Source organism: Anolis sagrei, chromosome 2 (genome assembly GCF_037176765.1).
Source record: "Anolis sagrei isolate rAnoSag1 chromosome 2, rAnoSag1.mat, whole genome shotgun sequence".
Lineage (NCBI taxonomy): Eukaryota > Metazoa > Chordata > Lepidosauria > Squamata > Dactyloidae > Anolis > Anolis sagrei.
Window position 1 is genome coordinate 228450222 of NC_090022.1, and position 21472 is coordinate 228471693.

Genomic DNA, 21472 nt, shown 5'->3' on the forward strand with positions numbered 1-21472 from the left:
GTGATGAAAGCCTCTAGGAAACCACAACAATTGACAGCTATTTCATTCATTTCTTTGATTTCACATATAACACAATGCATCTCTCTTATTGCCATAATCTTTCTCCTCTTTCTTCTACTGCAAGCTACTTTAAAAACAGACTGGATCCTTTTCTGTCAAGGAAAAAAAATATAATGCACGTCATGTTCTCCTTGTTTATTAAAACACACAAACATAGTGAGAGCTCTAGAATATTTACATAGCATTACTGAAATGCAGCACTTGGCTGTATCTAATTGCACACCTCTGTTTGTTCAAGGCGGTAAGTATTTGGCTTGGAATTTACTGTGGGAATGAATTTGACACAAGTTTAGCAGTACACGCTGTCAACAGGTGACCCACAGGTTATTTGCTATCAGAGTAACTAGGATCTTTTCTTAGACTTTCACCTGTTTAATAAGAGATTAATTTTCTTCCTTGGGGAATTTTAAACAAAATCTCCATAATTCTGTACCATGAAAAGGGCTGCTCTCTGTTAGTTTCTAAGAACTTTACATGGTTTTCAAAAACAATTGCAAAAATATTTTTTGTTAATTGATATATAGATAACACTCCACATTTGAGGTTAAGCATTCATGGATTTGATTAGCCTTGGATTACTGTATTTGCTGTCGCCTATGCTGCTGTCATATTCTAGGATGATCCAGCTTCCAGCAGAAGTTGGCCATAGTCTCATATTTGAGGATCCAGAGATTCCCAGGGAGAGCATTTCCATAGGCACCTGGAGCTCCTCTAGTGCTATTCTGTGATCAGTTGCCAGGTGAAGCCAGATATAGAATCACGCTAAAGAATCTGCAAATGCCTAGGAAAGCATTCCCCTGGGTAAAAGAAATGTTTGCAATTTTTATTTCTATTCAAAATGAGATGTCATCAAAATAGCTTCTCCTTAGGGAGCTCGATGGAGAAAACACAACATTTTTAATCACTGTGGCAAGAATAATGTGAAAATGATAAGGTGACAATTTTTTTAAAGCAAACACTGGAACTTCAGGAGATAATCTGTCAGATAAGCACAGAAATGTTTCTCCAGAGTCTGTTACTGAAAATATGCATGCTTTGTTACTTGTAACTGAGCCTAACAAAGATATGCTGGCTCCTAGGAAACAAGCAATTTTTCACACAGTTCTCAGCTACTAAGGAAACACCAATGGCATGGCAGAAGTGAAATCTGCTGGGAAGAATGGAAAGGCAGAGTGTACTTAATCCCATCCTCCACATTTCTGCCAATTCTACTGTCATTTCCCTTCTGTTTTTTCACTAGATTTTCATTTTTTGATCCTAACTGATTAAACATTTCCTGGGGATTTTATGGCCAGTATTACCATTATACAGAGTAAGGAGGCCACCTTAGGGAGGAGATACTGGGAGATAGCATCCACTTGCCCTGGTCAGTCCATTAGAGCCTCTCAGGCCATCCAGATGTTGCAGTCCTCCTGAGGCAGCAACTTTTGGCTGTAGCTTTTATTGCTGCTGCTTTGATGTAGTTAGCTTGCTGACACATTTAGTGCTCATATATAAGTCAACTACATATGTAAGTCGAGGGCAGGTACTGGGAGCAAAATTAAGGTTTTTGATATGATCAGTCAAAGATCATTCCGCAGAGAGCACCAACGCCATGCCAAAGGCTCAATGGCCCCTGGCTACCACTGTCATATTTGTCCCAACATTTAAAAAAGGTCCATCATCATTCTAGTTAGAGAAATTCAATTTTTAAAGTTAAAGGACAGTATTTTTTAAAAAGACGTACAATCCCCTTTTCTTAGTACAGTGGTGAAAAGAGGGTGTAATAAAATATCTAATTATACTATGGGTTTTGAATATGTTACGGTTAATATATTGCAAAGGCAGGCCTGCTTAAGCTACAGCTGCTTGGCTTATGCATTGCCAAAGTAACTAAATTTGCAGTAGAAATGTATCTATTTCAGCAGAGCTCAACAGACAAAGGGGCAGAGCTAACTGCCAACAGGAGGAGAGCAGACATTTTAAAATGTTAGCCAGTCTTTGGCCGGTTGAGCCAAAGGAAGGTTGGTTCTGGCTATGTTAGACCAAGGAGTTTAAGTCTTCAGCCTTGAAATTTAGAGTGTTAATTGAACCAGTTTTGAATTAGGAACTAGCTTGTGAGCTAGGGGAAAGGAATTCCCAGAAATGTTGTGTGTCTTCAGTGGGAGAGCTGAAGTAAAATAAAAGGCAAAACTGTGCCTAAGTGTCAGTCAGTGGAACTGAGAATAGAAGTGTACTCTGAGAAAGAATAAAATGTTAAAGTAAAGCAAGTTAGAAAAGTCAGATTGACAAGAAAATAAGCCATTCTTGAAGTTATATGGAAACTCTTTCAAGTGTTCATGATAATAAAAGTTAACTGTAACTATAACTAAAGAATACTGAGAAGAAACTACTGTGCGACCACTAAGCTTTGGGTGCCTGAGAATCCTTAAATAAATATTTCTTTGTTCAATTTCTTACAACAAAGACTTGTGTCAAGTTTCTGAAGTGAAGATTTACTTCAAAGAAGATGGCTGAAGATATTTTGGAACAGGATTCAGTTTATGGTATTGGGGTTACACATATTAAAGTGTCTCAGAGAAGTTATTTTAAAAGTCAAACCTCTCTCATTACAAGCCTCCTACTAGTCTCTGTCTCCAGTTTCACACACACACACAGAGAGAGAGAGAGAGAGATTAAAATCTCAGTCATAGCTATGCTACACATACTTCTACTATTTACTCTACTCATTGCCCAGTTCGTTTGGGTGTGGTGTCGTGCCACATATTTAATGGTGGTGCCTCACATATAATGAATGGTGGCAGCGGTGGGATAACCCACCCTCCCACCCGAAGATTAATAACTGTGTTTCCTTGGTGTTCCGTCACAGAGGACTTAGTCCATCTTAGGATAACGTAAAAGAAGCACCTACTGTCTCCAGTCTTGGTGCTCCTTTGAAGGGAAGTTCTCAAAGAACTGCTGCCACCACCATTTTCTTGTATAGATATGGCCCTACAGTCAAGATAGAAGGGGAGTAGGTGTATCTTTTAGGTTCTCCCAGCATAGACTTAGCTCTTGTCTTTCACACACACACACACATACACACATATATATAAGTGTTAAACTTCGGTACTCACAATGATCCATAAATATATCAAGCCAGTTTTTGGGTTTGATTTAGACTTAAACAGAGAATAATCATCTTCTCCCGGAGACATAAAGTGTTTCCAGACTTCACAGAAATGCACACCAAAGCAGGATTTAAAAATCCGCTTTGGTGCGCATTTCTGTCCCCACACCTCCCCCCAAACCCAGGCTTTCCCAGGCAATTGTCCCCATGCCATCGTGGTAAGTACTGCAATTGCATGGGGCTGCCCGAAATCTGCCATGACACCTCTCCAGAGGCCTCCTGGCATGTAGAAATGATGCACCAGGAGGCAGGGGTATGAGCAATTCCCCCCTCCCCCTCAGCATCTGGCCATCATTTCTATGCACCAGGATGCCTCAGGAGAGGTGTCATGGTTTCCTAACAAGAATTTTCTTATTTTAAGGGCTTTGGGGGAGGGGGGTTTGACGGGTGCTCTCCTTGGTTCTCCGGGCTCATGGGGCCTGAAGAACCAAGATGGGCTGTGAGGACTGACCCCTGGTAGTCGCAAGACTACCCAGTAGTCAGTCCCCACAGGGCCCATACCCCATTAGACTTGGGCCTTTCCAGAAGACCCAGATATAGTGGAGTATCAAATTAATTTGGGATAAAGCAGAGTTTACCTGCCTTGTCCCAAATTAATCCTCTTTTATTTGGAAGCATTGTTTGGATGCCTCTGGTAGAAGTCTGACAGGGCCCCCATTTTGGGCCCTATTTGGAATGGCCCATAGAGACATAAGCACTGGAAATGCCCCTGAAATAAAGACACGCAATAAGTCCAGGCTACATAGTTCTGCAAACTTCAGGCACAGGCAAAGACATGGCTCTTCCTGCTAATATAATGCATTCTAGTGTCTTTGCCACTTCATTGCAGCATTCAGGTGGGCAGCAAGTTAGCATCAGGCAAAGCAATGACCATGCTACTACAAGACCTATTAGGTGCTAAGCCAGAATTTCAATTTTCAGTCACCATATCTGTGATTTATTCATTCAGTGGATCATACGACTGAAGTGTGAACAAAATTGTAAGTACAATGGCTTTACAACGTCCTCCAAAAACCCCAGATAACATTCCATTATGTCTAACAAAACATCCCTTTGCAGTTTGCTGTTTTGAACCTGACAAAAGCATTTTGTTTATTCAAAAAGGTCTTCATAAAAAAGAACCACAAATAGTTCTATCAACTGTTCACCAGATAAGTCTGAGATTGCAACGTTTTATTGGAAACAGTACAGTATACACAAACACTGAAAGTGAAAAGAACAACAATGGCAAAAAATGTAAAAGTCCCCATAGAGAAACTTATAAAAGGTATAAAGCATATTTGCTTTTTAAGCTCTTGTTCATCTGTTTCAATTTGATATCTTAAGTCTGGAAAGAAAGATATTAACTCCAGCTGTCTGAATTGGAACTGAATTTGCATATTAGACTGAACTGAGTTTTTCTCAATTTCTCCCTAGTTATCATCCTTCCATTATTCCATTTCAATCATTTTGATGTACTTACATAAAGATTCATCTTTAGCCAACTGGTAAAACCTGTGACAGACTTGGGAAACCCGAGAAATATCTTTGTGAGTCAGCAGAGAGAAGATACAAAGCCATAATTCATCAGGAAGAAGTAGCCATGGCAAGAGGTCATAGTCACCTCGTGTTCTCTGAAAATAATATTAAAAAATATTGCTTTGTATTATGACAAAGAATGGCAGCAACAACCATAAACACCAAATGTAATCAAATCCAAAAACACAGGAAATGGCAAAAACCCAAAATAAGGCAGGTAGTAAACCAAACTTAACTGAAAATTTAAAAGAAATGTTCATTTAGCAAATGCATTCAACTTTTTCTTAATGAGAAACAGTTTGGCTGCCTTCCTTTAAAGACAAATTGTTTCACAAACAAAGCATCTTACATTTTATATCTGCAAAGTTATCTGTCAGTTAATAATCTATCCCTGAATCTTCCTCAACTCCATGAAATTTTATGTTATATAGGATAGAAGGAAATAACTTCTCTTTAATTTAGTTATATGCATGTGTATATTGGTAAGCAATTGATTTGACAAGGTCTTTTTCATCTGTTTACATTTAAATTCAGTACAGAACAGAAAAAAAAGCCAAGGTGTCATCAGGGGTTGGGTATGAAATGTAAAAGTTGAAATGTAACTTCGTAAGAGTTTGGCCTGACTAAAGCCAGAATGACATGCTCTTCAGGGCAAGCAGGTAACACCAAAATGCAGCAGATCTATGTTGTACTGTCTATTACTCCCCTGAGAAGCAGCATGGGCTCTAACAAGTAACACTCCACACACATGAAGAATTACGCACACAAAGGGTGGAGAGGAAAAATGGCTTTACATAACACTTTTCAAAGCTTTGCTAAGGGCAGTACTTATACTTCAACACTATATGCATTCTTGGCTTCACAATACAGCATGTGCATGGACTGGCAAAACTGATTTAAAGATGATGCCATCAATGTGCAGCTACATACATGTCATCGGAGTGGGGATTGCAGGCCCTAGGACATATAAACAAGACTGTGGTATCCAGTACAATCTGATATCACTATCACAATTAATGGGCAAGTGCAGTTCTTTCTACCAGGCTCAGAAAAACATTAAGAAATCCTCCCTTACATACAGGGTGAGGCAGTATAATTTCCTTTTTTCAAAACTTAATAAAACCCATTGTATGAATCAGAAATGTATTTTTGATATAATGTAGGCACATACCTAAAGTTTCATTTTACGAAGTTTTGAAGATCAAATTAGATAGGTGACGACCCCCATTTTCCATACACTGAGTAAACCAATTTCTGGCATTTGTCATGACTCTTGCAGGCATTATGTTGGCAATTTCTTCCTGGATGTTGGTCTTCAAATCTTGTAGGGTCCTTGGACGGTTCACATAAACATGGGATTTCAAAACAACCCATAGAAAAAAAATCACAAGGGTCCAAATCTGGAGAGCGGGCCGGCCACTCCAAATCCACTCGAAAAATAGGCCTCAATGGCAAAAGCACGCTCCTCACTGTTCCAACACATGATGGCGACTGAACTGTGTCAGAACAAAACTTTATACTCCCGCCTCTCAAATGAGACCACTAGCGCTCTGCTACATCTTCAACCAACTGAATGGCGTGCATTTTAAAAAAGGAAGTTATGCTGCCTCGCCCTGTATTTATATATACACGCACATGCACACAAACACACATACTTACAACAAAAGTTTGCCAGTATGAGATAACATGCTTACCAAATTTATTTCATCACCAATTTGAACAGCAGAATTCTGATGCTCTTTGGATTCTGTCCCTGAAGTGATGGAAGTTAAAGATTTTACACAGCACATTATCAAAGTTGCACTGATGTGGGAGGGAACAGCAAACCCTCAGAATTCTCCTCAAAATAATTTATTTACTTAATTGATGGTTGTCTACTCCCCTCCCCAACAAAAGTCTTATTCAAGGAGGCTAGCAATAGCAATATTAAACTGTAGTAGCTACAAAAAGTATGCCTCCTAAGGGTGAGTCAAGGCCTGTAAAGCTCACCATGTGATGTTGAGGGAAAGTCTGAGGGTCTTAAAAAGTCTTAAAAATCCCAGGTCCTGACAGCAAGTTGTGTCAGTCCCGGGACATAGTCCCCCACCATCCTGACATCTTCCTTTGAAGTGGATTTTGCAAATCTGCAAATCTGGGGACATCCAGTGAAGGTTTGTGGGGGTTTTTAGGGTTAAGATCAGAGCAAAGGAATGATTGCAGAGAGTTTTGATAGCTTTCCAATTGTGCTTAGATTGAGCCACCAGTGTCCATGGTCCATTTTTTGATAGCCTGATCAGCGCAGGTACACTGGAGCAGTCCACACAGGGGGCTTGGAAGGAAGTCATGTGTTTTCCTGGGATATACAGTCATGCGAAGGTGCAGATTTTTGGGGCAGAATCAAAATTTAAGTATACTTTTTAAACACATGCTTTTCAGCAGTTAACCTGATTCTGCATGGACTTTCCCAAAATGTAATTTAGTTGCCATCCTCCTTTTATTCCAGTTACTTCTAGGTTTTTACTACATGTGTATAAGGATCCTCAAGCAAAATCAGCTTTGCAGAATGCAAAGTGCTTTATAGACATTCACCTGCACTGGAGCACCTTTTCAAATTTGAAATGAAGAGAGGAGGGCTGCTGAAAGATGCTGAAAGAGAATAGTTGGGCAGCAGGGGCAAATAGACCCCCTGAGACTGAAAACTGATTACTACCACTGCTATCACTTTCCCTTTCCCCGTCACCAGAGCTCAGATGTGCATCTCACCTGGAAAGTGAGGGAAAACTATGTTCTCCAGCATCTGTCAAGACACAAATACCATGGATTATGGAACCAGTTTGAAGCCACTTTCCATGGTTAATGTAAGCACCTTCCTGACCTCAATCCTGTTCCAACATCAGTTGAATCCACACAGCAAAACCGGTTTCTCTCAAACTGGTTCCAAACCAATCTAAGTTGTCAGGTTAATATGCCCAGAATAGGCTCTTCAAAGATCTTAATATGTCCCAAATGTTTATATCTTGAAGATTTTCAGCTCAAAAAGATAAAGTATTGCTGCATATGTGCTGTTGTGGGTGCCGCTATAGAATGAGAACGCCCAATGCCATGTAACACATTCCTTATGAGGGTATGTTATTCTATAAGGAAGAAAGCTATCCTTTCCTCAGCTTCTAGTTCTCTACATCCAGACAATGTTTCTGTATGAGGGAACAGTCCTTTGTCTGAACTTTTCACCTGTAGCTTGAACAATCCACCACACTTTTATTACCTCATTTGTGACTGTGACAAACTGGGCCTCACACTGTTTTCATAACAAATGGCTTCATTTTTCCCCTTCGCCATGAAGTTTTTATTTGTTTTGTTTCAGTCAATAATGAATAGTTACCAATTGGTTGGCTTTTGAATTGCCCTTATTGTTTCCAATCAAACTGGTTACACATACATCATACTAAAGTGAAGATCTAACTATTGCCCTTATATACATAATAGTGTGGCCTTAGCAGTCTCATTAGCATTACTCCCACCCTTTTTCTGAGATGGATCCCACTGGCTCCACACACTGACTGCTTTTAGCTATGCACTTAGCTAAAGGCAAAATTGGGTTGCATGCAGGAGACATTCTGGAGGAAGGACTGGAGAAACTCAAGTTTAAATCCCTGATCTATTACAAATACACAAGGTGACCATAAATCAGTCACTGTCTCTCGGTATTTTTGTAGGAGTAACTATGGGGAATGGGAAAGAACCATATTCTAAATCTATAAGCAGAGGGGGAAAACCACTGGTACACTGAGTACTAACTTTGTCATAGCAGTTGTGCAAAGAAGTGGAACAACAGCATGCTAAAAACACCTGTGAAATAAAACCTATATTGGATATGGCCACTGCACTAACTCTGAAAATTCATAGCTGCTGACTAGCCCAATGAACGTTGTACAAGCATGGTGACACACCTGAATACAGGCTCATGTGTACCAACTTGAGCTCCTTGAAAATACACACATAGTAATGTAATAGTAAGTGAGAATCCTATAACTTAACATAGCTTTACATATTTACGTAAGGGTTTGTCTACATGGTCTAAAAATCCATACTCACTGTGAATGGGCTGCTGGCTGTCATCAGTACACACAGCAACTTCCAGTGAATATCCTGGGATTTTTTTTCACATTAAGCCAACTTTATCCCAGGACTTCAAGGCACTCTGGAAAGCTAAATCAAGTCCATTTTGGACTTACCCCTGTCCAGGTGGACACCGCTGCATCATCCTTTCTCTGTGCTGATCTGCACAGGAAAATAGATCATGTCACCCCCCCCCCCCCCCCCCCACTGCTTCCCACCAGCCATGGAGATACATCGGGTGCCTGGCTGTCACAGTCATGTCTTCTGATATCAGAACAGGGCATCCATGCAACCAGGGAGGAGGAGATTGATCCCCTCCTTTTTGCTGCTCATGCAAATAGCATTCTGACGTGAACGGAAGTGACCTTGATGATCTGGAGCCCAGATGGAGCAGCAAACAGGGAGGAGGTGGCAGCCCAATGGGTCAGATGTAATCCTGGCCCATTTGAACAACAGCCCTGGATTCAGTAACTACAGACTAGAATTACACCAGGCGAACCTCCCTTAAGATCCTGTTAGTGAACTGCAACAATGTGTATCAGGGTAATGACAAGAGTGCTTTGGTCCCAAAGTGCAGTGTTCACTTTGTTGACTGCTACAGAGTAAAAGAATGATCCTCTACTGCATATGGGATGTTATAAAACAGTCCAGTTCTAATTCCCACATACATAAATCCACTTACAAACACATAACTTTCATAAAGGACTCAGGCCAACAATGTTTCAATGAGCATGCTGAGTCTTTCCCCTCAATCAAGAAAATTAAGAGAAAACAGAGGACAACTTTCTGCGTGTGTTTATTCAACATATGGGAAATAAGATAAGCATGCAATTTTTGACAAAATTTAGGCACCCTAAATTTTACTAACCTGAAGGTGTACATCTCGGGGATTTACACTTACTCTTCCTTATTACCTCATTTTCAGTGGCACGTTTTTGAATATGCTGTGATCTAGTGCAAGAAAGAACGAATCAAACAAAATAAAATTTCAAAAACCCTCCTCCAGAATTATAATGGACCAATGATAAGCGCATCTGACTATGTCATTAGAAACACAGTCCTAGTCCTTTTTCATTCTGGGAATATCCAAATATTCTTAGGTCCAGATTTGATACAAAGGTCTCAGATGTGGTGAAGTGTGGTTATGAGGCTGAAAATGTGTTGTGTGGCTGCATACTTTCTCCGTGTTCCCCTCATTATCTGCCCAACTTCAAGTCACTTATCATCTGTTTTTCTTCAGTTTCCCATGACAAATGAATACAGTGATTTTGAATGCAACTTAAACTAAGATTTGAAACCATGTTCATGGATGCCACAGAAACCTATAGTAATGAGCCAAAACAGAACTGTAAAATTAAAGTGCATAAGGGGAGGGATACAAAGTGAACATGTTCTCAAACTAATTAGGTAAATTCAACAGACCCACAATTATGACACCTTAGACATATCGTTATCTATGACAACACTGGAAACTTGAAACCCAACAGTGAGAACAAGACAAGCATTCTAGTCATTATGAAATATTTATGTAAGAAATTACTTTAATTGGAGAGACAACAAACTGAAGTTGCACTTGGTTATTTTTGAGGGATTTCCCCCCATTTTGTTGCAAGAAAGGAGAAACAAGACATTAAACATGACCTTTTCTTGTAACTATGAATGAAGGTTTCTGTTTACTGGACAAAACAAAAAACACACCTGCTGCAGCTTTTGTAATACATATTTCATTTCATTTTAATATAATTAGTTAAAAGAGAGATAAAAGATATATTTTTAATTGCTTGACTACTCTAATTAACACAAAAAGCCTCCCTCCAAAGAAGAAACCACAAAACATGATAAATATACTAGTCACTCTGTTGAGCACACATGTAATGGACCACAGAGCTTCTCTCCATCATTTGCTTATGGTTTCTTATGGCTCTGGTTTGTTTCTTTCCCAACAAACCAGTCAGGATCCATAATTTGATTTAGGTTTATTTATAAATTTCATCCATGGCTAATTGGGAGAAAAACAAACCCGAGAAGCTAGTATGCCAGAGCAAACATGATAAACAAACTGCAAAGTGAAGCTCCATTATTCCAAAACATGGGGAAATGGAATTTACTTCCTGGAAATTACATAGTGACCCTGGTTTTTATTGAAGTGTGGACAATTGGATTGAGCTGACCTGGGTACATCCATGTCAACACTTTAGTTTTGTCAGTCAAAGAGTTTCAAACAGCTCCTCAGCAGGGCCTTGTTGGTGACACTGCTTCTAGAGATCATATAATTGTGATCAGCAAAGCTGGAGACATTTCTGGTTGGGCAAAACAGTAACAGCCTTCAGAAGCAAAGGCCAATGGTCCTGATGTACCCAACCAGCTGTCCTAAAAGGCTGTAGAGGACTTCCATGACAGCAAATACAGACTCCCTATGCTATATTTGGGGAAGGTTTGGAGGAGGTTACTTTATTTACATGCAGGGGAAAAACTTCCTCTATTCAAAAATGTACAAAATGAATGCAATAAAACACAAGAGGTTCCTAAGAGAAAAATGTAAAAACATAAAGAGCAAACCTGGGCTTCACCTCTCCATGTGTATAAGCTGACCACGCAATGCTGGCTCTTGCCCAGTGCCGCTGAGGACAAAGCATATTTGTAGCAATTTTCCTTGCCTTGAACACGTCTTTATCTACAAAAAGATGTCCCACAGAATGTCAGTATAGCTAAAATTTATTTCATATCTCTCAGAATTCTGCATAATGTTAATAAGAATAATACAAACATGGAAAAGGTTTTCTCATTAATTCACTAGATGTCAACTCTATTGTTGGATCTCTAATGGTTAAAAAAATCGGCCCCGTCCTGCAGGCATTATGTTATTCTGGCAAATGACAGAAAGCTGTCCTTTCCTACTGATCTCCTTAACCTTTAATAACAGTGATATGACCCTACTCCTTCCCAAGTCCTGACATGCAACATCTGGGCAATGCCTTACCAGCAAGCCTACAGATGTTTTGCCATAAAGAAGTCTAACTAATTTCAGAGGTTACTCCTTGGTGAGTGCATGCACATCTCCATCCTGAATTACTTATTCAGCTTGAGACTGTATGTTGGTGTAGACCACACATTTCTAGGCAGCAATAAATTATGACTAGCATTCTGTATTGCAACAACAGATTCATAACCTGGAGTTATGGATCCATGATTGCTCAATACTCACCAATGCTATGTGGTCACAACTGTCACAGTGTCGCTACAATTCTAAATGCCCTTCCAACCTATTGTACCAGGCAGCAGCCACATGAAAAGATGGATGTCATTTCAGGCGGCAACAGGAGCACAGAATGATGGTGTTTCCACCCACTCCAAGAAATGAGACAGTGAATCAGAAGCATGACTCCCACACAAATCCTTATTGCAGTCTCACTTGCTGATGGAAGAGAGTGAAATGCCATCCTTACTGTAGCCTAATCAGCAGCAAAGGAGACCTCCCAGAATGGCTGCTGCCTGTAAAGTAGGTGGAATGACAGCCATTTTCAAATATTTGAAAGAATGTCATATTGAGAAGGGGGAAAGCTTGTTTTCTACTCCTCCAGAGATTAAAAAACACACAAAGCAATGGATTAAAACTACAGGATAAATATTAAGAAGAGCCTCCTTATGATAAGAGCAATTCTGACATTCTAATTATTTCTATACATTATTTTTAAAAGTAATTCAAATCCATCACAATTTTGTTAGAAAACATTAGTTTAAATTTACCTTTCAAAATTGATGGGTTCCCTAATCTGGTAGAATTCCGTGCAAGATTAGACAGAGGCTTGGGATTCATACTTGCAAACAGAGCTTTAGGTTCTTGTTGTTCAGGATGACTTTGTTGCTTTAAAGCCTCAGTCCTTTTGTCCTTGTGGCAACTTATTTCAGAAGTTCCAGAATCATTGCTCATATATTTCTCAGCCTGTTGTCCATCCAAATTACTACTCTTAGAGGTGCAAAGGGGACAAATGCTTGCTTCACTAGAAGATTGCTGACAAAAGAATGAATAATCACCTTCTTGATCTTGAAGCCTTTTGGACTTATTGAGATAATTCAAGTAGAAATAATATTTAGCCAAAACACTATCATCGGAATGGGATTTGTCCTTTCTAAATTGCTTCTGATTGACATTGTCTCTGAGCAGCAACTCAGCATCACTTTTCAAATCTACAGTTGATCTGACAGCCCTTTCAGATATATTTTCTTTCATATCACCTTGCAGGCATCTTGGACCTATACTGGATATACGTGCCATACTCTCATCATTAAACTGAGGCACTGTGTCTAACAAAATGCAATCACTGTTAGTACACAAGCCAGTACTTTTGTAAGTAAGATCCAAAAAATCTGAACCCATTTTACAAGTACTATTTTCAGAAGGGTTTGGTGATATATTCCCACAGAAACTGTTCATTTGCAAAAAAGACTCTTTCCTCTGAGATTTTAATTCTGTTTTTCGTTGGCCTTTCTTGCAGTTACCTCTGTGACAAGTATTCTTGGCTTCACCTTCTCTAGTATGTTTATTCCCTTCACAATATTTTTCCATCTCTGGCATACACCCTGCTTCAGATTCATTTCTTTGATCATTTCTTTGTAGAGGCTGAAAATCTAACATGCCATCCCTTGATAGATCTTTTTTCACCTTAGACCTGTGATTGAAAAAGGTGCTTCTCTTTGTAGCCTCTTCACTGTGGCCTTCCACATTATTGATGGTCTCGGTGGAATCTTCAGGTTTTTCAGCCCACCTGAAATCTTTGGATTTGTGGTCTTTAATCTGCAAAGTTTCTGGATTCCATTTTTCTTCACTGCTATGAAATACTTCTGTGTAGCAAGGCGTGCCTCCCAGCACTTGGAAGCTGAAATGTTTCCTCTCTTCTGGTCTGAAAATGTCAGAAATATCACAAGAGCTTTTGATGTTCTTGCTATCTGCAGCTGCTATCTCTAAACTGTTTGTCTTCACATCTGTCCAATCCTTAAACTCCTCATCTGAACTATCAAGGGGAGCCCAATAATAAGCTTCATTTTTCTGTGAACCTAATGTAGACACAAATGGATCATCATCCTTCTGTGTAATATGGGAGTTTTGAGAGTTGTTCTTTATTGTATTGTGATGATCTACCTCATGTCCTTCTCTAATATTGCTGTAAACTATAATATCCTCTCTTTCTTTCTCACACTTGAGTGTTTGACCAGGTTGTAAAATCTTGTTTGCAAAAGATGATGGATTGCTTTTGAAAAAAGTATATGGATTCCATATTTCAGAATGCTCTTGACTATGTTTGTCAGTTACACAGGGGCGTAGAAAATCAGAATGCAATATCTCTAAATTAAAATTGCCAATATTTTGATCTATATCATCCTTTTCTGTCCTCTTTTGAGCCATCCTTGTTTCAATGTCATGATCCAGGATGAATTTTCCAGTTTCCTTTATGCTGTCCCCAACAAGATATTTATCTAGGAATAATTCATCCCAACTTCCAATATCTTTGAGCTTCTGTGTTTCAGGAATGCCAATATTATCACATAAGTTATTAGCTATATAGGCAACACTCAAGTATTTTCTATGTGTCCGTTCATCTGTGGTACTTGCATCTTCTTGCATTTTCAACTGTTCCATCCCAGGAAGTCTCTGAATTTCGTGTTTCTGTCCATTTCCTTTACTGCTGAGCTCTTCAAAACCCATTTTATCATTAGCTACAGAATGTAATGAGCTGCTTCTGGACTTGATTGAATCTGAACTGTTGGTACTGCAGCCAGACACATTCCTTTCATAGAAAGCCATATGCTTACATAGCAAGAACTTCTGGTTCTGAGTATGATGTGTATCAATTGCATCAAAAGTCTCAGCAAACACTGATTTTAATCTCTTCAGAGGATACTCCTTCTGCAGAAAAAAATGTAGACAGATAAAAATACCCCAATAGTAGATGACAACTTTGGGTTGATGCGGATTTCTGGGCTGTATGGCCATGTTCCAGAAGCATTCTCTCCTGATGTTTTGCCCACATCTATGGCAGGCATCCTCAGAGGTTGTGACATCCTCACCACCTCCAAGGATGCCTACCATATATGTGGGTGAAATGTCAGGAGAGAATGCTTCCAGAACATGGCCATGCAGCCTGGAAAACTCAAAGCAACCCAGTGATTCCGACCATGAAAGACTTCAACAACACTAATGACAACATTATTTACTAACAATATGTTGACATTCCCCACCCTTATATTCAGCTACAATAAACGGGACAACTGTGTGAAATTATAACATAACTTTCACATTCCAAACCGCCATCTAAACACGCTATCCTTCCTTACCACTTGGGGTTTTTGTTCTGTTAAAGGGGAATACTGTTTAAACACACAGGAAATTTCTACCTAATTCAGGGCGTCTGCCAAAACAGTGAGATCTGCAGCATAAAATTGATCTGGGTGTAGAAGGATGACTATCACATTAGTTAACTAATTAGTCAACATTAAACTGGCACAGACTTGAGCCGATCACTAATGGCCATGCAAGTTGTTAAGGTTCAACCACATATTAAGGTTGATAATGTGATGCTAGGAAAGCTCTGATCTGCACCACGAAGCAAGGAATAGGGGCACAGTTAATCTTTCCCAGCTCTTCCACTATACACTAATTAGCATTAATAATTAAAAACCTCCCATTTGACCCTTGGGAGGCTTTTCATTGATGCTAATTGCCACACTAAGAAATAGGAACTTTGACAGAGATTACAGCTGTGAAAGGAAGTCATGAACTATGACAAGAAAAGACCCCAATTGTGGTGGAGTGGGACACTTGGCTGTGGAAAAGAAAACAGATTTAGTTATTTATTTCTCATTTTTATTCCATACAGGTCCCAAGGCAGTCTTTAACCCATGCCAGCCCAGAGTTGAGTTATATTTGAATAGGATTAAATGTACACTTAAGTTATTTTAAATTGTTTATGCTAGACCACACTTCTGTTGAGTATCAGCATTGCAAAACTAGGAGCCCACAGTGGCACAACGGGTTAAACCCTTGTGCCGGCAGGCTGCTGACCGAAAGGTCGGCAGTTCAAATCCAGGGAGTTCCCGTCTGTCAGTTCCAGCTTCTCATGCAGGGACATGAGAGAAGCCTCCCACAGTATGGTAACACATCCGGGCATCTCCTGGGCAACATCTCACACCAGAAGCGACTTGTGGTTTCTCAAGTTACTTCTCACACACAAAAAACTGCAAACCTGCAAAACTGACCATTTTCCCAGTAGAAATTTCTACAATTCCATTAGAGGCTGTTTCTGTGATTTCAGGGGGTTTTTTTTGGGGGGGGGGGCATATTGTATGCACTGATGGTCAGTTGAATGATACTGACGGAAGTGGGGCTGTTAGTTATTCTCAACTAAAGTAAGCCAACAAATCAGACAATGATGACTGTTTACTGGCTTGTCAGTGGGACTGTGAATCCACCACCAATTTTAGATAGATTTAAAGGTGTTGAACCAATTTAGACATTAGACTTCAAAACTCTGGATAAAACCTGAAGTGGATTAACTATCTGCCATAGGAGTCACTAGTTCCCAACACAATTATGTGCCGAGTAGTGCATAAACATATAGGAGAATCCAACTGAGTCCAAAATTCTGCTCTGAACAGATCTAACAATAGGATTTGGTGAAATGGTTATCTAAAGGCCCACCTAACCTTTTTATTTCATTGCACGTGTGTTTGAGTCCAGAACAAAACAAAAAAACCTTCTGGGACACATTGAGTTGCTTTTCTTGTTCACTGCACAGGACATTGCTTCTTAGCATGCATCTACGCTGTAGAACAGGAATAGAAGAACTTTGGCCCTCCAGGTGTTTTGGACTCGCACAAAACTAACAAAATGAAGTTCAACAAGGACAAATGCAAGATACTCCACTAAGACAGAAAAAAATGAAATGAGATGCCTGGCTCAACAGAAGTACATGTGAAAAGGATCTTGGAGTCCTCATGGATAACAAGTGAAACATAAGCCAACAATGTCATGTGGCAGCTTAAAAAGCCAATGGGATTTTGGCCTGCATAAATACTATAGAGTCTAGATCCAGGGAAATCATACTGCCCTTCTATTCCGCCTTGGTCAGACCACACCTGGAATACTGTGTCCCATTTTGGGCACTGCAATTGAAGGAAGATGTTGACAAGCTGGAATGTGTCCAGAGGGGGGTGATTGAAACGATCAAGGGTCTGGAGAACAAGCTCTATGAGGAGTGGCTTAAAGAGCTAGGATGTTTAGCTTGCAGAAGAGAAGGCTGAGAGGAGACACAATGGCCATGTATAAAGAGGTGAAGAGAAATCATAGGAAGGAGGGAGGAAGCTTGTTTTCTGCTACCCTGGAGACTAGGATGTGAAGCAATGGCTTCTAACTACAGGAAAGGAGATTCTACTGGAACATTAGGAAGAATTTTCTAACAGTGAGAGCTGTTCAGCAGTGGAACTCTCTGCCCAGGAATGTGGTGGAGCCAGAGCCGTGGCCAGGGGGGGTTAAGGGTTCTAACCCACCCACCCACCTGGTTTACTCAAGAATTTTAATTGGTTAACCAAATTATGAGTAAACCAGGTTTCTTTTTTAAACTGACACATTTTCAGGGCAGGGTTTAACTTTTAAACCACCTCCTCCGCCAGGATTTTGATTCGGGGGGAGCTGATTCGGGGGGGGGGGCTGAGTCTGAGTGAAAGAGGGTCTACCCTAGCAAACATTTTGTATCGTTACCCCAATACCCCCATGCATATGGAATATATTGAGCATGGTGATCAGATCATGATATGAATAAACATAACAGCATAATTAACAGCAGTAAGGCCTTCTCACGGACCACCATGAGAATTTGGGGGGGGGGTTAAGTCCCTCAAGCCCCCCCCCCCTCCGCTACATGCCTGGCCCTGGGAGGAGGCTCCTTCTTTGGAGACTTTTGAACAGAGGCTGGATGACCATCCGTCAGGGGTGCTTTGAATGGGATTTTCCTGCTTCTTGGCAGAGGGTTAGACTGGATGGCCCATGAGGTCTCTTCCAACTCTAGGATTCTATTATTATAATGCCTAGCCACTGGAATTGTGGGAGTTGAAGTCCAAAACACCTGGAGGGCCAAAGTTTGCCCATGCCTGCTGTGAAATGAATGCAGTTTGACATCACTTAAACTGCCAAGCTTCAACACAATGGAATCCTGGAAGGTGTAGTTTGGTGAGAACACTAAATATCTTACAAAACTACACCTCCCATGACCCTATAACTATGAGCCAGGGCAGTTAACTTGGTTTCGAACTCTATTCATCCTGCAAAGTAGATGCACCCTTCTGCCCCCCCCCCCCCTTGTTTCCCTCTTGTTCTATTTTACAGTAATGCCCAAGAACAGATTGACTTGTGGACTGAGTAGATGCCTGCAAGGGTGACCCACCTCATCCCATTGACAGCTTCCAGGCGCCAAGGAAGCCAGGCGACGAAGGGGAGAAGCCTGTTCCCCAAAGAGTTAGGCTTGGGGGAGTGGCTTGAAGTGGGGTTCCTCCTGGGAAGAAGAATCTGGAGGAGTTCTCATGGAGACAGACGAAGCAGGCTGGGCGGAAGGAGTGCAGCTCAGGTGGTCCCGCAAACAAGAGACAGCGCCTCTCTCCTACACTCTTTCTCTTCCTCTCCCTGCCTCCATCTGGTGCTCCTGTCTCTGGCAACCTGCACCACGCTGTCCTCATGGAAACGGCAAGGCTTGGAGTCAAGGAAGGGCCAGAGAGGAGCCCCGCCTCTCCTGCTGAGCTCGTCCCAACCCAAGCATTGTGGAGCCCGGCTTCTTCAACCCCAGGCCTTGACACGACTCCCAGGCACAGCCCAGGAATGTACTGCTAAGCAAAGGGAGGATGTTTCTCACCCAAACTCTGCGCCCCCTATTACATTTTCCCTCCCTCACCAGGCAGGATTTCAGGGGGATGAACTGGCAAAGCCATCCCCTCGAGTATTCCTTGCCTCAGAAAACCCTATGAAATAAATGGGGTTGCCGCAAGCGAACAGGCAACTTGGAGACTAACACACACAAACTTCACCTTTTTGACTCCCAGAACTCAGCTTTGCTGCCTTTAAGTCCCCTTGGAAACTTTTCCTCCCATTTTTTTCTAAACTATTTCTGAAGGTTCCAGTGATTTTTTTTCTTCATCATCATCATCATCGGCGATCACTCATGTCCAAGTAGGTTGGCCTTCTAAGCGTAGGGTCTTGGTGGTGGGTCCGTAGATGACTGTGGACACCTAGAGTCATAGAATCATAGAGCTGGAAGAGACCTCATGGGCCATCCAGTCCAACCCCCTGCCAAGAAGCAGGAAAATCGCATTCAAAGCACCCCCGACAGATGGCCATCCAGCCTCTGTTTAAAAGCTTCCAAAGAAGGAGCCTCCACCACACTCCAGGGCAGAGAGTTCCACTGCTGAACAGCTCTCACAGTCAGGAAGTTCTTCTTAATGTTCAGATGGAATCTCTTTTCTTGTAGTTTGAAGCCATTGTTCCGCATCCTAGTCTCCAGGGCAGCAGAAAACAAGCTTGCTCCCTCCTCCCTAGGACTTCCTTTCGCGAATTTATACATGGCTATCATGTCTCCTCTCAGCCTTCTCTTCTTCAGGCTAAACTTGCCCATTCCAGTTTGTCAATATCTCTCTTCAATTGTGGTGCTCAGAATTGGACACAATATTCCAGGTGTGGTCTAACCAAGGCAGAATAGAGGATTTTCCCAGTGGAGGTTAGAAGGGAAATACCTGAATCATTTCCACATTCTGTTCTTTCCACCTTTTTTAAAAAGGTGATGATGGTGGCATCTTTGAAGTCTGCTGGGATTTTCTCAATCACCCACACTTTTTCAATGAGCTGGTGGAGTTGTTGTGTCAACTCAGGACCACAAAGGTCATGATTTTTTTTTAACATAACTGTGACGCTATACATTTGGAAACAGAAAGAAAATCTTCAATGTGTGAAGGTTAGCCTCATTTCGTCCCACATACTTCAGGCCTTATCTACACTGCCATACACAATCCCGATTGTCTGCTTTGAACTGGGTTATATGGTAGTGTAGACTCATATAATCTAGGTCAAAGCAGACAATCTCTATTATCTGTTTTGATAACCTGGATTATATGGCAGTGTAGATCCAGCCTCAGTGACACCCCCAGGGTCAGCCTGTGGCAAAGGCACAAAGTGACAGCTACCTCCTTTGCAGGAACATTCAAGTTCCAATAAGAGAGGTGTTGCAGTGGCACTTATGTCAACCTTAAAAGAAAATCAAAACACCAAGATCTGAAATCAATCATGTGATATCACCTTTATTGGGTCAACCAAATGTGTGTGTGTATGTATGTGTGTGTGTGTGTGTGTGTGTGTATCCCGTAGCTTTCAGGACTTTGGTGGCTTTTTCATCAGGCAGAGATAGATAAATAGCACACAGAGGTTGTAGTCCCGGCATCTTCATTCTAGGTTTGACAGTTTAGGAAAAGTGTGTCAAGGAAATGTAACAAAGAGGCACATTCTGCAATGGCTATAAGCTGTATGGCAACAAAAGGAGAGACAGGTAATAGTAAATTATTATTATTATTATTATTATTATTATTATTATTATTAATCCTGGGATTTGTAGTTTAGTGAGGTATTTGGAATCCTGTGCTCCAGTGCTCAAGATCTCTCATGTTTGTTCAGAAAACTCAGGCTTCAGGCAAATGGAGCCATGACAAATAAAATAGCGTGCAGCTACTATAACTTTGTAGAGCAAAGTACTTAGTGATCCAGAGTATTTTGCCACATCTGGAATGGGGGGGATCTCCATGTCTGCCCAGAGGTATAGGGGAATATTCCCCATTTCCTGGGCATAAAGTTATCCAAGCAACAATTAAACTATATTCATTGACGTGTGTTTTTAAAGGACGCTCATGTATGTCCAAATCTTTTAGTCCAAATATTAGTCCAAAAAACCTGGATCAGTTTATAGATGGGTCAATGTGAGCACTGTGCCTTAATTCTTATCAAAAATAAGAAGCCATTCTCTTCTCTGAACAGTGCCCAAAAGCAAGAGTTTAGTCCTTCCCAGAAGCACTCAACCCCTCTACTCTCTCCACTTGAGCACCACTTCTGGCTCATTGAATGCCTGGACAGGATAATGGCTATGGCAGCATCAAGTGTAGTTGGCCTCTTAAGGTGGCAACAATGCTTTCCTCTTTTTGCAGAATGATCCTTGATTTATCCATGGGACATATCAAAATCCATAATTTTGGCCCCTAAACCATCCATCGACTTAAACATGAGCTTGACTTATACATGAGTATATATGATAGCTACCACCCCAAACTGTTTCTTTGGCTGAGCTATATTTTCTTCTGGCAAAATATCCAAAATTTTGTTTAGGCTCATCACCAAAATTTCATTATCGAGAGCAATTACAGCTAATCCCTGTCCAAAAAATGGGTAAATTGGCCAAAAACAAGGAGGGGGGCAAATAATATTCAATTGGACTTGATTGCTTTAAAACCAGATGAAACTGATCAGCCAGGCATTTCTTTGGATACTGAGAAAGCTTTTGACAGATTTTAAGGTAAAGGTAAAGGTTTCTCCTTGACATTAAGTCTCATTATGTCTGACTCTGGGGG

General features: G+C 40.9%; 1 protein-coding gene across 1 annotated transcript in view; it reads right to left on the reverse strand.

Moving 5' to 3' along the window:
• The window catches only part of LOC132767326 (F-box/LRR-repeat protein 20-like), a 49295-nt gene extending 44479 nt beyond the window's left edge, over positions 1-4816 (reverse strand). Inside the window, exon 1 of the mRNA XM_067464439.1 lies at positions 4671-4816. The gene's annotated coding sequence lies outside the window, so the exon portion shown is untranslated. The remainder of the gene's footprint in view (positions 1-4670) is intronic.
• Between the last annotated feature and the right edge of the window lie 16656 nt (positions 4817-21472).